The 16131-nt window shown below is 37.2% G+C and overlaps 1 protein-coding gene across 2 annotated transcripts in view; it reads right to left on the bottom strand.

Moving 5' to 3' along the window:
* PRDM5 (PR/SET domain 5) overlaps positions 1-16131 on the bottom strand; it is a 290703-nt gene that overhangs the window by 215348 nt on the left and 59224 nt on the right. The window lies entirely within an intron of this gene.

The raw sequence follows: 16131 nt of genomic DNA, 5'->3' as shown, positions 1-16131 counted from the left end.
TACCTGATATGTTTACATTTATAATCCATATTAAATTGGTTTTCTCTTTGTTTATGGTGTGAGGTAGAGGCCAAAATACTTTTTCTCTTATGGATACTGTTTTGGCCAGACATCATTATTGAAAATGGCATCCTTTCCCCACTGTATTGTTAATGTCACATGTGCCAAAAATACTGGTCTGTTCATCTATCCTTGTGCTGATACTACAGCATTAAATTTCAGTCCCCTTATAATAAACCTTGACATCTGGTAGTATAAGTTTTGTCCTTTTAATTCAAGGCTACCTTGGCAATTAATGGCTCTTCGGGTTTTCACTTAAATTTTATAATCAGTTTCCACCAACAAAAACAAAAACAAACCCTGCTGGAATTTTTATTGAAACTGTATGGAATCTATAGATCAACTGGGGAGAGCTAACATAATTACAATATTGAATCTTCCAGTCCATGAATATGGTATAATACCCTTTGCCTCAATATATTTTAATCTTCTTTATGATCTCTCAATAATGTTTCATAGTTTTCAGTTAAGTCCTGCACATTTTTCAACAGATTTATCCCTAGGTATTTTACATTTTTAAAATACAAGGTATTTGACATTTCCTAGGTATTTCACATTTTAAGTCCTACTATAAACGGCTGCCTTCTTAAAATTTCATTTTCTGTGTGTTTGTAGCTTTCATACAGAAATAAAATTGATATTTATATACTGAGTTCATATACAGTGACCTCAATAAATTTACTTTGACTTCTAATAAACTTCTTAATAGATTCTTTTAGATTTTCCTTTCCAATTTTCTCTACATATACATTGTCGGTGGCATGTTTATTTCTTCTTTTCCAATCATGGGTTTTTTCCCCTTGCCGAATCACATTGGCTAGGACCTCCGAAGTTAAACAGGAAAGATGAGAGCAGGCTACAGTTATTTTGGGGAAATATGCTTTGATAATTTACCATTAAGTGTGCAATCTGCTACACATTTTTTTGTAATTACTTCATGAGAAAGACTGAATGGTAAGTTTCCTTTATTATAATATCCTTGCCAGGTTTTGGTTTCAAGCTACACTGACCTAATAAATTAAGTTGAAAAGTGTTTCTCCTTTGTTATTCTAAGAGGTGTTGTAAGATTGGTGTTACATCTTCCTTAAAAGTATGGGAAAAATTTGCAAATGAAGTCATCTGAATCTGAAATTTTCTTGTGGAAGGTTTTAATATATGTTATTCAGATTTTCTATTTCTTCTTGTGTCAGTTTTGGTAAGTTGTGTATTTTTAAAAATTTATCCAAGTTATCTAAATTGTGAAAATTTTTGGAATAAAGTTATGGTATTCCCATATTATTCTATAAATATATATAAGATTACTAGCTGTGTATCCTTTTATATTTCTGATACTGGTAATTTCTCTTTTTCTCTCTCTTTCTCTGTCTCCATCTCTTTGGTTTTGCTATAAGTTTATTACTTTTATTAATTTTTTAAAGAAATGTCATCTTGTTTCAATGATTTTCTCTACTGTACATTCATTTCTAGTTCAGAATTTGTTCTATTTCTACTTTTTGTGTTTGTTGTTTCATTATTTCATTATTTCTACTTTTTGTGTTTGTTCTTTTTATACCTTCTTGAACTTTATCATTCAAAATATTTTCTAACTGCTTTTTTAATATATTCTTTGACCCCAGGGCTATTTAGAAGCATACTGCTTGATTTCTAAGAACTTGGGGATTTCCTAGTTATCATAATTTTTATTGATTTCAAACTTAACTGTAGGAAGCAAAGAAACTCTGAATTATTTCAATCTTTAGAAATCTGTTGTGGCATGCTTTATGACCGAGCAAATGGTTAATTATGTTAAGTGATTCACATGTTATCTGAACAACTATTATTGGATACAATATTCTATATATGTCAGTTAAGTCAAATTAAGTCAATGTATTGTGTTTTTCAGGTTATTTATATACTTTGCAGCTTTTTTTTCCTGCATATTATACAGCAATTGAAAAAAGTATGTTTAAGTCTCCCATTAAGATTGTGGATTTTCTCTTATTCTTTCAATTTTTTTATAATTTATTTTACTTTTTTTGTTGAGAATATACACAGCAATAAACCAAATCAACAATTTCTACATGTACAATTCAGTGACACTGATTACATTATTTGAGTTGTACAACCATTCTCACTTTTGCTGAGTTGTTCCTCCCCCATTAACATAAACTCGCTACTCCCTGAGTTTCCCGTCTAATCTTTCAAGTTAATGCTGTTGATTTGGTCTCACTTAAATAGACCTTAAAACAGCACAATGCTCAAGGCAGACATTCTTTACTAGTTAAGTTAAACTATTATTTGGTTTTAAGAAGACTTCAGGGGATATTTTTGGTTTAAGGTTTAAAGATTATCTCAGGGCAATGATTTCAAGCTTAATCCAGCTTCCATGGCTCCAGAATATCTGGACTTGGTGAGAATTTGAAGTTGTGTTTTGCATTTTTCTACTTTTGATAAGGATTCTTTTATAGAATTATTTATCAAAATGTTCAGTAGTGGTAGCCAGGCACCATCCAGTTCTTCTGGTCTCATGGCAAAGGAGGTAGTTGTTAATGGAGGCAATTAGCCACACATTCCATTTACTACTCCTATTTCTGATTCTCCTTCTTCCTCTGTTGCTCCAACCAAATAGAGACCAATTATCGTACCTAGAATGGCTGCTTGCCAGCTTTTAAGACCCTAGGCACAGAATAGAAGCACAAACCCCATGATTAGGCAAATTTGGAACATAAAAATCTTGAAGTGGATTAACTCTCTTTACCACTAGTAATGATTCTGCCCTAAAGTATGCTTTGTCTGATATTAGTATAGTTACATCTTCATTCTTTTGGTTTGTATTTGCATGGCATATATTTTTTCATCCTTTTATTTTGGTTTTATTGTGTCTTTATATTTTAAAAGTGTGTCTTTTAAGAGACATCAAGTTGGTTTTTGGATCCAATCCATTAATAATAGTTTTAATTAAAGTACATAGCCCATTTTAAAAAATTACTCATCTGTTGTTAATATTATTTGCCATCAAGTAGATTCTGACTGATGGTGACACCATGTATGCAAGGCTGAACGGCTCCTTGGGGTTTTCAAGGCTGTGACTTTTAGGAAACAGATCACCAAGGCCTGTCTTTTGAGTTGCCTCTAGGTGGGTTCACTCTGCCAACCTTTCAACTAGTATTCCAGCACTTAACTGTATATACCACCCAGGGACTCCTATTACTCACCTAGTAGGATATATAGCTACCATTTTATTATGTATTTTCTCTTTGACCAAGTTTTTTTCTTTTCTCCTCACTTCTTGCCTTCTTTTTGAACTAATAAATGCTTTCATTATTCCATATATTCACTTATTAACTTGGTGGTTAAAACAGTCTCTCAGTAACACTTTAGTTACTAGAGAGTACAAGACATATCCTTAATTCATTATACTGTAATATTAATCCTTATTTTTATCACTTTCATAATAATGCTAGATCCTCGGAACACTTCTTTCCATTTGTTTACCTCCTGCCTTCTGAATTGCTATCATTATATAAATTGTACATATATTTTTAAATGCACAAAACACTATTATTAGTATTTAGTATCATCAATACCCATGTTTCTTCGCTCATATATTTACCCTTTGTTGCTCTTCACTCCTTTTTGCATTTCTGTGTTTCCCTCAGGATTCATTCTCCTTCTCCCTGGAGAGGTCCCTTTACTTAATTAATTCTTTCAGTGCAGGTCTACTGGTGACAAATTCTCTCAGCTTTTGCTCATCTGGAAACATTATTTCCATTTAATTTTTTGACAATACTACTTTTTAAGCAAATAAAATTTGAAAGGTCTGAAGTGTATCTGTTCTGAGGAAAAAGCATCAAATTCTTGGTGTACACATACAGTTTTACTGTTACAAAGAAACCTATATATACTTTCAAGGTTTACAACTGAGCGCATTCTTTCTGATGAAACAAAAATTAAATTGAAAAACAAACAGGACCAAGAGTACAACAGAAAATGTCAATTCCAAAAAATCTTACACATTTTGGCTGATTCTCCATCAAGTAGTACGGCTCAAGTCAACCTTATGAGATAATTTTATCTTAGAAGTATTATGTTAAACTATAATCAAGCATACCAAAAAAACCAGGTTGCCAAAATTCCTACTAAATGCCATCATCTCTTTAAACATCCATCTTTCCCATTATCTCCCTACTCTCCTTGAAACACTAAGGTCCTTATATCTTGATTCCTTTGCTGACCTGATATTATTCTATTTTTTGTTTCTCTTTCCTTAAAAATGAGAAAGTACATGGGCAGTAAAGATCAGCATGAACCCATTCCCCAAAATGTGGAAACAGAATCACTCCTTTCATCCCTACTTCCCCATCCTTGTTGTCAGCCATTCCCGTGGCGCTCTCTCTCTAATCATAACCACCGGGAACTAGGTCAGAGCTCACAAGTTAAAAGGACACCATCCTTCAGGCTGCCAAACAGGCAGACACCAGCCACAAGTTGCAGGAGTCCATTTGACAACCCCAATCTCGTGCTCTTCTGGCCACAAATTCGGGGCTGGTTTCCCACTACCCCTTCAGTATGCCAGCCAAAAGCTCAGGAGTCCATACAACATCCTTACTTTCTGATCTGCTGGCTCCAACTGCTCCTTTAGGTTCAACAATTCACTGGAACAACACACCAAATTCACAGAGCATACCAAACTGTAAGACCATGGGAGGCACAAATACTTAAGCACTCAAAGACTAACCAAAAGGTTGGCGGTTCAAACCCATACAGAGGCACCTCGAAGACAGGACTAGTGATCTGCTTCCAAAGGTCACAGCCTTGAAAACCCTATGAAGCAGTCCTAGTCTACACACACAGGGTCGCCATGAGTTGCAATCAATTCAAAAGCAATTAACAACAACATACCACACTTATGACAACAGATCTACTACAGCCAAAAAGGAAATGAAAAGATGCATAGAGCAAGGTCTGGGAGCGTTTCCAGTACAAAGCTTCCATGTCTCAAGGGACATGCAATCCTCCTGAGAGCAGATATTGTCATCAACCAGGAAGCCCTGACAGCCTTGGTGTTCAGGGCTTTTATGAGCCAGTCCTGCATGACAAACTAAATCATGCCTCCTGAGGTAGTTGATATCAGCCTCCCAGGTGAGTCCTTTCTGGTCTAGAAAAATCCACTCACCAATACAAATTCTCAGCTGTAGTCTCCAAGTCCTAGACTGAGGCACCCCTATTAGTCCAAGGGTTGTTTCTCTGGAGCCAAGGACTTACTTAGGGTAAAACTAGGTCCCTTACCCTACCCTACAGTGCACATACATAAATAATAATGCAAAATGTTCATACTCACATAGAGACACTGTGTAATCTCAGAGCCTTTTAGAGAAAGAAGTGAAAACTCAAGAATTCTGTGCTCTAATACAAAGGGGATGAGCACCCTCCTGCTTCAAGAAGAGCAAATGGAGGAAACTGTCTTCTTTCCCTCAGTGCAATGTGTTGTGTCCATTCCATAAATACTAAAGATTTTTTGAGACAGGAAGGGATAAAAATGAATTTGGATGAGAAATACAAACAGATTCTTGTCCCAGTATATTTTGCTCAAGACATTTTTCCCACAATTTAAGGTGAGAACAATCTTGTAAAGATAAAACAAAGAAGTCTCGCTAGAAAAAAGAAAACTGAGCATAAAGAGAAAAAAGTGAAGACTGCAGCTTACTTCCAGAGAATATAAAAAATTTAAAAACAAAAAGAAGGTTGGAATCTATCAATATTCCGTCACGCATCAGTCATCTTCCTCTTCAATTCCCTCTCCTTCTTCAACATCATCACCTTCATCTTCTTCCTCTTTATCCTCATCTTCTTCTTCATCAACATGTTCCAAGTCTTCCTCATCATCATTACGAACATCAGCTTCTTCTTCTTCCCCTGTTGCATCATCCATATAAGACGACAAGTTATACTTTAATGAATTTGGCCAAAAAGCATCTTTTATGAACTCTCAGCTGCATCTTCAGAATTACTGGTGAACCAATTGAAGGTCTGAGATTTTTCATGCTACTTCTTTCAGATTGGCTTTATTTTGTGTCTGGCAAGAACTTTTTGTCATTTCAACTTGAACATGAACAAGTATTTCCCAGATTCCCACTTGACTTCAGTCAACTTTTGAGGATCGATCATCACCATTATTCAGAAGGGAGCCCTGGTGGAGCAGCGGTTAAGAGCTCAGCTGTTAACCAAAAGGTCAGCACTTCAAATCCACCGGCCACTCCTTGGAAACCCTGTGGGGTGGGTCTGCTTTGTTCTATAGGGTTGCTCTGAGTCAGAATCAACTTGATGGCAACAGGTTTTTTTTTTTTTTTTTTTGGTTGGTATCATTCAGACGAAATTTACTGGAGAGAACTTTATTTCAAAGTAAGGGTTTTCCAAAAACTAAAATTCTATTCTGTAATATGATTTAAAATTTTTTAATTCTATAAACTCAATTCAGAGGAAACAATGTACGATCTCTTCATCCTCCTCCCAAACAGACCATGTATTTGCACGTGGTTGACATGTTACTTCAAAATGTGGAATTTGGAAGATCAATGGGAACTTCTTTGGAATAGTTCACCAAGTTTGTTATATTTCTGCTATACCTTGAAAATTTCCTTTCTAGCCCATCTGTAAAGTCTATTTCAATTTAAACAACATCAGTGTATTTAAAAGCTTCTTATTACTCTCTCTTCCAGCTTTACCCATTCAGGGAATCGAGTGTATTCAATTTTTCTCTGGCTGAGATTTGGAAGTGGTCATGGTTTCTTCATTTGAAGAGTGAGTGATTAATACTGTAAGAAAAATTCAAAGGAACTATCACATAGAGAGATGGTCATTTTTTAAAGGGCTCAGAGAACTACGCATGGCTTCATTTTTAAATGATACTTTGGTGAGTACAGAATTTTACATTGGCAGTTATTTTCTTCGAGCACCTTAAAGAGAGTATTCAGTAGTCTTTTATCATTTTTGTTAAAAATCAGCTGTCAGTCTTATTGCTGCATTTTTTGAAAATAATAACTCTTGCTTCTGAAGGCTACTTTTAAGATTTTCTTTGTCTCTGGTTTTCAATAGTTTTACTTAGATATGCCTGTTGTTGTTGTTATTAGGTGCCATCAAGTCAGTTCTGCCTTATAGAGAGACTCTATCTACAGCAGAATGAAACAGTGCCCAGTTCTGCACCATCCTCACAATTGTTGCTAAGTTTGAGCCCACTGTTGCCGACACTGTGTCAATCCATCTTGTTGAGTGTGTTCCTCTTTTTTGCTGACCCTCTACTTTACCAAGGATGATGTCCTAGATATGGTTTTCTTGATATTGATGCTGCTTGAGGTTTACAGAGCATCTTGAGTAAGTCAGGTAATGTTTATTAAAAGCAGTGGAAAATTCTCATCTATTATTTCTTCAATTTTTCTTCTGTCCCATTCTCTCCTTTAGCTCCTGTTAACACTAGACAGTAAGCATTTTCATGGTGGCCCACATATCTTTGTGCTTCAGTTCATTTTCTATTGAACTCTTTTCTCTTCACTAATCCTGCTTTGTGCTACGTCACGCCTACTGTCAAATTCAAACACTGAGCTCTCAATTTCACTTATTATGTTTATCTGTTCCACAATGTACATTTGGTTATATTTTTTATACATCCCAATATTTTGTGAAATTCTCTGTCTTCTCATCTAGTTGTTTCATCTGTTCTTCCATCTTCTAAAACATACCAATTATGGTTATTCTAAAGTTCTGGTCTAACATGAATCATCCTTGAGCCAGTTTCCACTGTCCAGTTTTTTCTCCTGGTTTTAGTCATACGGTCCTGTCTCTTAGCATGTCTAGTCATTTTTCATTAAACTCTGGACATTGTATATCAAAAAATTTCAGAGAATCCAGATCTTATATTTCTCTAGAGGAGCTTCATCCTGTCTTCTGCCAGGCAGAAGGGAAAATGTTCACCTTACATTAATCAGGGAGTGATCTGATTCATGGCTGAGTTGCAGTTGTAGTTGCAGTAGGCACAATCTGGTTCATTTGAGCCTGTTCCTATAACACAGCCCTACAGTGCTTCCAACTGAATGAATGGTATGCCCTGTGGGCCCCTCCTCAGCAACATGAGACTACAGAAACCTTCTCTGCTCTTCAAAAGTATATGGCTTAGTTATTTCTCCCCCATTAATATAAACTCACTGCTCCCTAAGGGTCCTAACTAATCTTTTAAGTTGCTATTGTCAATTTGATCCCATACACATAGCTCGTAAAATAGCACAATGCTCAAGACAGACATTCTTTACTTGTTAACCTAAGCCATTGTTTGGTTTTAAGAAGACTTTGGGGAATATTTTTGGCTTAAGGTTTAAAGGTTATCTCAGCACAGTAGTTTTAGGTATTCATACACACTCCATGGATCCAGAAAGTTTGGAGTCCCTGAGAATTTTAAATTCTGTTCTTATTTTCCCCCTTTTGATCAAGATTCTTTTATAGAATCTTTGATCAAAACGTTTAGTAAAGTCAGCCAAGCACTATCCACTTATGGTTTCATGGCCAAGGAGGCAGTTGTTCACGGAGGCAATTAGCCACACATTCATCATATCCTCCTCTAATTCCTGACTCTCCTTCTTCCTATGTTGCTCTAGGTGAACAGAGACCAATTGTTGTGACTTGGATGGTCACTTGCAAGCTTTTAAGACCCCAGGCATGACACAAAGAACAACAAGATAGAACAGAAACACTAAACATGTTATTAGGACAATTAACTGGGATGTCCCATGAAACCATGTCCCTAAAGCTCCAAACCAAGGAACCAAATATATATTCTCAACAACAAAATAAATAATTTTTTAAAAATTAAAAAATGTTGACAGGAATGCTAGATGTTAATAGGAGAAAGAGTGTGCTGGATGAAGAGAATAAATGGGAACTGTATATACTTTCTGTACAATTTCCCTGAAAACCTAAAACTGCTCTAAAAAAAAAAAACTTTTTTTTTTTTTTTAAAAAGCATATGGCTTAGATTTATAGCATCCTTTCATGCAACTTCATAATTCTGAAGGAGGAACTAACAATGCTTTTGAGTCCCCTGGGGTCTCTAATACTGTCGCTCCTACCCGACAGGACTTCCAAAAGTCGGCAGTTATAATCTACCAGCTGCTCCTTGGAAACCCTATGAGGCAGTTCCGCTCTGCTACTCTGTCCCACAGGGTCGCTATGAGCCGGAATCAACTCGAGAGCAGTGGGTTTTTGTTTTGTTTTGTTTTTATCTAGTAAAAAAAAAAAAAAAAAAACAAGTAGACTGTAATAATTAAATTGCTCTGGTAATGCCACTGGCCTCAGATATAAAACAGTTTTCCTTATCTATCCTCAAGGGGATAGATTTAGGAAAATAAACAAATGTAAAACTTTTAAAATTCCACTAATCTAGGTTCCTACAGGTAAAGCAGACTGCTGTCCTTAGTACTGACATAATACTTGGTGGGTGACTCTCACAATATGTCAGTCTGGAACCCTTAAAAAAAAACAGGCTCCTTAGGAGAAAAACACATCTTTTTCAGAAAGCAAAGTTTAAGTCCTATCTGTTTTTTTTTCTAATGCTCCTCAAGGTTTGTATTGAGATAGGCACTTTTTTATCTAAGTTATAGATGACATAACAGCAAAAATTAATTTGCATGTAAGTGAAAGAGATTTGACTTTTTCATATAAAAATTACACCCAAGAATTGAATATTTCATTTGAAGCTTCAGTTTTTATCCAGTTCTTTGGTATTCTGCCCCTAAGTTCTTAACAGGCTAGGAGTGAGAACTATCTATCCACAGAGAACCATCTAGTACTACCGATTTGATTTGAGTCCAACAGTATCCAATCAGTCACCGAACACCCAAAGGCATCAGCTAAACTGTCCAAACCCTGGTCCTCAAAAACAAGCATGGGCTCAGCATAATTCACTGACAGAGAAAGAGACGGGTATGCTGAGACTTTTGATCTCAGCATAGATGCAAAGTTCAGGAATAAATAACTGCAGTGCAAAAGGCACGAAAATGCCAAGTTTGACAATTTACCAGGCCATTTCTACACAAAACCTCTCCAAGGGGAGGACAGAGAATCACTTCAGAATGTGAAAGGAAGACACACAGCCAACAGAGCTGTTTGGAAGATTCAGGCAGACACTGGATACACCAGCCGCTGCTTCAAAACACCTGACTGATGGTTGAGCAGGTGACGAGGAAATTATACAACCTGAGTTGGATTCTAGAGGCACCGAAGCATGAAAGTATGCATTGGAAGCACTGAACCAGTACCTGGGGAGTAAATATTTAAACCGTGGCTTGACATTCCCAGGAAAATATTACAGAAAAGGAATGTCCTGGAGATTTAAAAACAAAAAATTACTGAGAGTTTTAGCAACAGCACATGATTGGACGTTGGCCTTTGAATGAGTCTGAGCCCGTAGCAAATTGAGGAAAATGTATCTCAAGTTCCAAACTACCTGGCAGAAGGTAGACAAAACGTCTCCTAGTTGAGAGAAGAATAGAATACAGCACAGACAACTGGGTTCATCACATCAAATCATCAGTGGGAAGTATTTACAATCAAGCACTGGTTCCTGACCTCACACTCTGTAATTGCCCTGTGGCCTGAGAAGTTCGGGATTATTCCGCTAATGCACTTCATTTTAAAATAAAAGTAGAAATCTGAGTTTAGCAAGAACCATTAAGGACAGGCGAGATTTAGTTTCTTCAGACCTCAAGCTCAAATCCTGGTGGCCAATCCAGAAAGAATGGAGGGCTGGTGAATGATCTGAAGCAGTTGGCATCAGTAACCTTCAAGCACCACAATCTGGAGGTAAGAGAAATGTCATGGATTGAACTGTGTCCCAAAAAAACAGTTGAAGTCCTAACCCTGGGTACCAGTTACATGACCTTATTTGGAAATACAGCCTTTGAGGATGTTATCAGCTAACATAAGGCCATTCTGGGGTAGTGTGGGCCCTAATCCAATATGAATGGTATTCTTATAAAAGAGAAAAGTCTCAGAGACATAAAAAGGTAATATGGCCACATGAAGATGGAGGCAGAGATGGAACAAGCCAAGGAACAAGCCTGGGATTACTAGAAGCTGGGAGAGATAAGAAAGGATCTTCCCCTAGGGCCTTCAGAAAGAATATGGAGGACCCTGAATTTGGGCTTCTAACCTCCAGAACTGTGAGGCAATAAATGTCTGCTGTTTTAAATCACCTACTTTATGGTACTTTGTCATGGCAACCCTAGGAAACTAACAAGAAGGTTACAATTGACAATGTCAACGCTCCCCCTTATTCCATCACAACCCTCTATATTCTGTCCCAAGCAAACAGGCTCACGCACGCCAGTGGGCTCAATCCTGACTGGTGCCTCCAAGTTTCTTGCTATGAAATGGCTAGCCAGGAGCTCTTGGCCCAAGAGCTGGCTTGTTACAGATACACTGAAACACTGGCACCACCAGCAAAGGTTAAGTATAAATGGAGAAAGAACTATGCCATATGCCTTCATGACATCATTTCCCAGATACTACCTGACTCATATTCCATAACCTCAGCATGGGTAACTGCGGTTTGAGAGGAAGGCATACACATTTGGAGCGCAACATGATGGTTAGCATAGAATTCACAGAAGTAGCTGTGGGGCATATTGAAAATGACTTAAATAACCAGTCCCAATTTGCCCACCAGAGGAAGGAATGCTCAGTATTTCCCTCTTTAAGAACTAGAAAGGGTTCCATGAGAGAGAGACTGTAGTACAACCAGTTATTCTCTTCTGCCTGCTCTCCTGAAGACCTGCTCCTCCGAAGCTAAAATAATAAAAAGAGATTTTTAATAGAGTAACTCAAGGTTGAGAAGCAGTTCACTCAATTGGCATAATAAGGAAAAGGATTGATAGCAAGCAGTAAACCTTTGCAGTTGAAGAGGTGTTGATTGTTTTTTAAGTTTCCCTCTAATGACACACCACTGAGAAAGTGTCTCTGTCTTCCCCTATTCAGCAGCAAAACTTCATAGAGCAGAGAATGGCCAGAACCCAAAACGAAGACTCAACATAAGAGAAGAACTTGGGGATGTTAGAGAGCACATGAACTAAGGGGTTAATATAGGTCTTGGGTAAAGAGGGAGGACTTCAGTATCCTTTTGTATGTACTGAATTGTATAACGTTGTTGTTGTTAGGTGCTGTCAAGTCGGTTCTGACTCATTGCGATTGTATGTACCACAGAACGAAACACTGCCCGGTCCTGCGCCACGCTCACAATCCTTGTTATGCTTGAGCCCAGTGTTGCAGCCACTGTGTCAATCCATCTCGTTGCCAGTCTTCCTCTTTTCCGCTGACCCTCTACTTTACCAAGCATGATGTCCTTCTTCAGGGACTGATCCCTCCTAACATGTCCAAAGTACGTAAGACGCAGTCCCGTCATCCTTGACTCTAAAGAGCATTCTGGTTGTCCTTCTTCCAAGACACATTTGTTCATTCTTTTGGCAGTCCATGGTATATTCAATATTCTTCACCAATACCACAATGCAAAAGGCGCCAATTCTTCTTCGGTCTTCCTTATTCATTGCCCAGCTTTCACATGCATAAGATGCAACTGAAAATACCATGGCTTGGGTCAGGCGCACCTTAGCCTTTAAGGTGATATCTTTGCTTTTCGACACTTTAAAGAGGTCTTTTGGGCAGATTTGCCTGATGCAATGCATCTTTTGATGTCCTGACTGCCGCTGAATTGTATAATAAGCACAATATACCAGTTATTGTCAAGTCAACCCCGACTCATGGTAACCCCATATGTTATAAGAGTTGAGCTGTGCTCCATAGAGTTTTCAATGGCTGTTTTTTTTTTTTTTTTTAGTGAATCACCAGGCCTTTCTTCCAAGGCACTTCTGGGTAGACTCAAACCACCAACCTTTAAGTTAGCAGCCAAACCATGTTAACTGTTTGTACTACCCAGGGACTCCATAATAAGTAAAAGTGTTATTTATTCAAAATACAAATAAAATAAGAAGTAAAATAAAATAAAGAATAGCAATGATTAGGTGAATATAATATTATCTGAACATAAAAAATGTATAAAATCAGTAGCTCTTTGGCAGAGTGGGAGGACTGGGAATACTAGTATGTAAAAAAAAAAGTAAAGACATTCAAGAACCACAGGAATAGATAAAGTAAAGCTAAGTAGTCTATCGCTGACCATAAGTCAACAATATAACAACACAAAAACTGACTTCTCAAGTTACCTATAGAAATTCTTTCTTTTGAAATAAAAATTATAATTATTCTGCTTGACAATGTCTTATAACCAGCTGTGAAAACATTCCCCTGACCATCACACTAAAATGTTTAGAAACTATAAAACAAAGACCAAAAGTCATTAAAGATCTCTTATATAATTGCTATTTCTATCATTTATAGTTTATTTGGATTATCAATTTTGCTTGTCAAATAAAGTTTTCATTTCTAAAAACATTCACGGTAAGAGAATTAAATGCTGAGAAAATTAAGACCTTATGGAAAAATAGTGAAAGCCATTAAAAATATTTTTAGGTTCAAAAATATGAAACAGGACCCGTAGCTCACACCATACACTAAAACAAATTAAAAATGGGTCAAAGACCTAATATAAAACCAAAAACTATAAAGATCATGAAAAAAAAAATAGGATCAATGTTAGGGGCCCTAATACGCAGCATAAATAGCAAACAAACCATAACTAACACTACACAAACACCAAAAGATAAACTAGATAACTGGGATCTTCTAAAAATTAAACACTTATAGGCATCATTTAAACAATTAAACATCGTCTCACCAAAAGAGTAAAAAGAGAACTTACAGACTAGGAAAAAAATTTTGGCTATGACAAATCCGACAAAGGTCTAATCTCTAAAATCTACAGGAAAATCCAATACCTGTACAACAAAAAGACAAATAATCCAATTAAAAAAATAGGCAAAGGACATGAACAGATTCTTCACCAAAGAAGACATTCAGGCGACTAACAGACACATGAGGAGATGTTTGCAATCACTAGCCATTAGAAAAATGCAAATCGAAACTACAGTGAGATGCCATCTCACCCCAACATTAGTCCCTAATCAAAAAAACAGAAAATAATGAATGTTGGAGAGGTTTCAGGGAGACTGGAACTCTTATCTACTGCTGGTGGGAATATAAGCTGGTGCAACCATTTTGGAAAACAATATGGTGCTTCCTTAAAAAAAACTAGAAATAGAAATACCATAAGATCCAGCTATCCCACTCCTAGAAATATACGCTAGAGAAATAAGAGCCGTCACACAAAAGTACATATGCACACCCATGCTCATTGCAGCATTATTCACAATAGCAAAAAGATGGAAACAATCTAAGTGTGCATCAGCAGATGAATGAATAAACAAACTATGGTACATACACACAATGGAATACTGTGCAACAATAAAGCACAATGATAATTCTGCAAAGCACCTCACTACATGGATGAATCTGGAGGGTGTTATGTTGAGTGAAATAAGTCAGTCACAAAAGGACAAATACTGTATGAGATTACTATTATAAAAACTCAAGAAAGGTTTACACACAGAAAGAAACAATCTTTGATGGTTATGAGGGGTGGGAATGGAAAACACTAACTAGACAGTGAATAAGTGGCAACTCTGGTGAAAGGTAAGACAGCACACAATACTGGGGAAGTCAGCACAACTTGACCAAGGCAAATTCACAGAAGTTTCACAGATGTATCCAAACTCCCAGAGTGACTGAGTTACTGGGCTGAGGGCTAGGAACCATGGTCTTGTGGGACATCTAGCTCAACTGACACAACATAGTTGATGATGAAAATGTTCTACATCCTACTATGGTGAGTAGTGTCTGAGGTCTTAAAAGCCCATGAGCATCCATATAAGATACATCTTCTGGTCCTACCCCAGCTGGAGTAAAGGAGAATGAAGAAAACCAAAGACACGAGGGAAAGATTAGTGTAAAGGACTAAGGAACCACAAACCCACCACCAGACTGAGCACAGCACAACTAGTTAGTGCCCAGCTACTACCACAGGCTGCTCTGACAGGGATCACAACAGAGGGTCCCAGACTGAGCAGGAGAAAAATACAGAACAAAATTCAAATTCACAAAAAGAAGACCAGACTTGCTGGTCTGACAGAGACTGAAGAAACCCCAAGAATATGGCCCCCAGACACCCTTTCAACTCAGTACTGAAGTCACTCCTGAGGTTCACCCTTCAGCCAAAGATTAGACAGGCCTGTAGCACAAACAATAACACATGTGAGGAACAAGCTTAGTAGTTCAATCACGTATACAAGGCTAAATGGGCACACTAGCCCAAAAGCAAAGATAAGAAGGCAGGAAGGGACAGGAAAACTGGACAAATGGAAACAGGGAATCCAGGGTAGAAATGGGGAAAACGTTGGCACAGTGAGGGGTTGGCAACAATGTCATAAAACAATTTGTATATTAAGTATTTAATGTGTAACCAATCTGCTCTGTAAACTTTCACCTAAAGCACAATAAAAATATATGTATGTATTTTAGGTTCATAAAAATAAACAAATCAGAATGTTAAATTAAGGCAATATCAGTAAATTTTCCATTTCTTAAATTATGATGAGGATTATATATTTAATTTTCCATCACTTTCTTTGTAGAAACCTTTAAGAATCTCTTTCCAAACCACCCCGCCTCCCCAGGAGTTTCAGTAACACTTGCGATGCTTATAAATGCAATATACACATTCAGAGAGCCTTTCTATGTGTAGTTCCCTAGTCCTGCACCGAAGTCTTCCTGATTTTATGATTCCCACTTCTCTCAGTTCCCACCCTCCTACCAAAAAAAACAAAACCAAAACCAAACCCACTGCTGTCGAGTCGATTCAACTCATAGCACCCTCCTCCAGAACCCACCAAATACAATCTGGAGGCTGGGTTTTTTTTTTCCCCCAAGTTTTTACTTCAACAATCTCTATATCTATGCCTTTCTATCTCCATCCCTCAGCCTATCTTTATCTAATGACTAGTAAACCAAGTGATCAGAATATGTGAAAATTTTCACAGG

Source organism: Loxodonta africana, chromosome 5, assembly GCF_030014295.1.
Source record: "Loxodonta africana isolate mLoxAfr1 chromosome 5, mLoxAfr1.hap2, whole genome shotgun sequence".
In the NCBI taxonomy this organism is placed as follows: Eukaryota; Metazoa; Chordata; class Mammalia; order Proboscidea; family Elephantidae; genus Loxodonta; species Loxodonta africana.
This window is presented reverse-complemented; position numbering and strand designations above follow the sequence as displayed.